The following is a 3,017-nucleotide window of genomic DNA, read 5'->3' on the forward strand; positions in this document are numbered from 1 at the left end:
GATTTTACTTCTTAACAGGCCTGAGCTGGATTTTAAAAGTTCATGCCTAATTAGCTGTGTAAACAAATTTGGAATTTAGGGAATTTTCTATGTCACAGGGGAATTAAGGCTCACTCACTCACTCCTTTTGGTAGATGCTTGCCCATGCCCTCAGTCTGAAGGCTACAGTATCTGAAATGGTACTATTCCCTGGAGATGGCACTGTACATCTCATCAAATGCTGCTATAGCTTTTGGGTCCAGAAGTGGGAAGGCAGTTGGAGAGAAAGTGCTACTGCCCATAAAGTGCTAGGCACATTTCGGCTGAGGACACCTGGTTTCTCTGGTATTGCCTGGACAAAGCCCAGCTGTTACGTAAGATTCCCTTGTGTAGATCCTTGCCAACCTAGAGGATTCTGAAGATGCGTCCCCAGACAACTGTAGACTGAAAGGAGTGGCAGAGACAGTACCAGTTCAAGGGTCTGGAGGCTCATGGACTAATTGGCCATGGGTGTCCGCAGTCAGGGAGCAGTCACCTCAGCATGGTCAGGCATCTCTTAGAAGCCAGTTAGGCACATGGCAGGTCACCAGCGGGGTCTGCATCTTCCCTGGCTGACGCTTAAATGGCAGACTCATTTGATGCTGTTCCATTCACTCCGCTGGGTGTTTCTAATCTGGTGTTTTAATTAATGTTTTTATTGTACTTCAGCCCAGAGGCTGTTTCAACAGACCAGCATATATTTAGACATCTCTGAATAAATAAATGTAAAACAAAGACGACTGACTCTGCTGGAAATGGGAGAAGGATTGCCGCAGACTTGACTGCCTGAAACCGACCCTTTAGTTGCAAAGCTGGTCCAAAGCCCTTTGAGTATAGAGGTCATGTGTCAGGGTTGCATGTTCAGTAGTCGGCAGCATGGGTCTTAGGGTGTTTGGAGATGCTAGAATTGTGTCGAGTTTGATATTTATAAACATCTAACAAATGAGTAGTAGGAAACTTTTACTTGCATCTAGGTAGATCTCTTGCCAGATAGAAAAAGACATTGGAGTTGGGGGGGGGGGGTTCTCTGTCTCTTATATTGTTTTTTCTTCGATTTTGCCCTCTCTTTTAAATGTGTAGAGCTCAGTAGCACCAATGTGTGTGTGTGGTGTGTGATACGTGTGTTGTGTGTATATATGTGTATGAAATTGTCCCATTTATGCCAGCTGGCTTGCTAGTGAGTCCCTGATTCCTCCTATGTCAGTCTCCAGTGCTAGGCTGCCACGTGTCTGCTATGACAGGCTTCTTATGTGAGTGGCAGGGACTCAAACTCAGGTCCTCATGCTTTCAAGGGAAACTCTTTCCCCAGCTTGGCACTGGCCCTATTGAGTGCATTTAATCTAAGTTAGCAAATATTAAGCATCTTTTCACGCTCAAGGCTAAACTGTAGAAGGGAATAGGGTACTTGTAAGCATAGGGAAACATACCTATAAAACACAGATTTTCGGGGAATTCATGTGGAGGTCAGAGTGAAAGCAGGTGTGAGTGGAAGCAACAGAAGGATAATGGTTGCCAAAGTCTTTGAGTCCATCGGAAAGTTCGGCCTGGCATTAGCAGTTGCAGGAGGCATGGTGAACTCTGCTTTATATAATGTGGATGCTGGACACAGAGCTGTCATCTTTGACCGATTCCATGGCGTACAGGATGTTGCGGTAGGGGAAGGAACTCACTTTCTCATCCTTTGGATACAGAAACCGATTATCTTTGACTGTAGGAAGCCGCGGTCAGTGGCTCCATTTCAAGATGGCGCTGGCCTCGTGTCTTCCCACTTGTAAACAATTAACTGCGCAGCTGCTAGGCAAAAAGACCGCCAAGTCACTGGCCAATCCCGAGGTGTAATATTGGGTAGTAAGCGAACAGCCAATCAGAAGTGAATACGTCACTCTAGGGTGTATTTAAGCTAGGCCGCTTCCGGCTTTTTCCGTCTTTCCGCTTTACCGTTTGAAGAAGTAAAGTCCTCGTTTGCAGTAACTACCCAAATTCTGCCTCTCGTGTTTCTCTTCCACGGGTGATAAGGGGACACGGGGGGGGGGGGGGTGCGGGTCATCACTGGTAGCAAAGACTTGCAGAATGTCAACATCACACTGCGCGTCCTGTTCCGGCTGGTGGCCAGCCAGCTTCCTCGTGTCTACACTAGCGTTGGTGAGGACTATGATGAGCGAGTGCTGCCGTCTATCACCACAGGGATCCTCAAGTCGGTGGTGGCTCTGTTCGATGCTGGAGAATTGATTACCTAGCAAGAGCTGGTCTCCAGTCAGGGGAGCGATGACTTAGCACAGAGCGAGCAGCAACATTTGGACTCATCCTGGATGACTTGCCCCTGACACAGTTGACCTTCAGGAAGGAGTTCACAGAGGCAGTAGAAGCCAAACAGGTGGCTCAGCAGGAAGCAGAGAGAGCCAGATTTGTGGTGGAAAAGGCTAAGCAGCAGAAGAAGGCAGCCATCATCTCTGCTGAGGGTGACTCCAAGGCCGCTGAGCTGATCGCCAACTCGCTGGCCGCAGCAGGTGATGGCCTCATTGAGCTGCGGAAGCTGGAAGCTGGAAGCTGCTGGGGACACTGCGTGCCCGCTCTCTCGCTCTCCGAACATCACCTATCTGCTGGTGGAGCAGTCTGTGCTCCTCCAGCTTCCCCATTGAGGTCCGTGGGGCCACGGTCTCCATCATTCTGAATGACGCCTTCCTTCTGCCTTACCCCAGAAATCACTGTGAAATTTAATGATTGGCTTAAGGTGAAGGAAATAAAGGTAAAATTTGGAGTAGATGAAAGCGTATTTTGTTTTTCCTGTCAGGAAAACTACTGTTTGTTAACTTCTCCAGTGGTGATGTCCTTTGAGGCCTTGAAAACTTGGGATAACTACTCAAGATCTGTGAGGCCAGAGTGTCAGCGAATTGCTTCATGGTATAAAGGAGGCCTGGCCTGGGCAGATGGGTGAAGTTCAGGAATCTCACTCTCTGCTGTTACTTTTTTACTTGTGTTTCTGTACAGTGACACCTATT

The 3,017-nt window shown here is 48.1% G+C and overlaps 1 pseudogene; it reads left to right on the top strand.

Moving 5' to 3' along the window:
- The first annotated feature begins 1,434 nt into the window (after nucleotides 1-1,434).
- LOC117712763 (prohibitin 1-like) lies at nucleotides 1,435-2,689 on the top strand (annotated as a pseudogene).
- Nucleotides 2,690-3,017: the final 328 nt, after the last annotated feature.

The sequence above is a fragment of the Arvicanthis niloticus genome, chromosome 7, assembly GCF_011762505.2.
Source record: "Arvicanthis niloticus isolate mArvNil1 chromosome 7, mArvNil1.pat.X, whole genome shotgun sequence".
NCBI classification, from domain to species: domain Eukaryota; kingdom Metazoa; phylum Chordata; class Mammalia; order Rodentia; family Muridae; genus Arvicanthis; species Arvicanthis niloticus.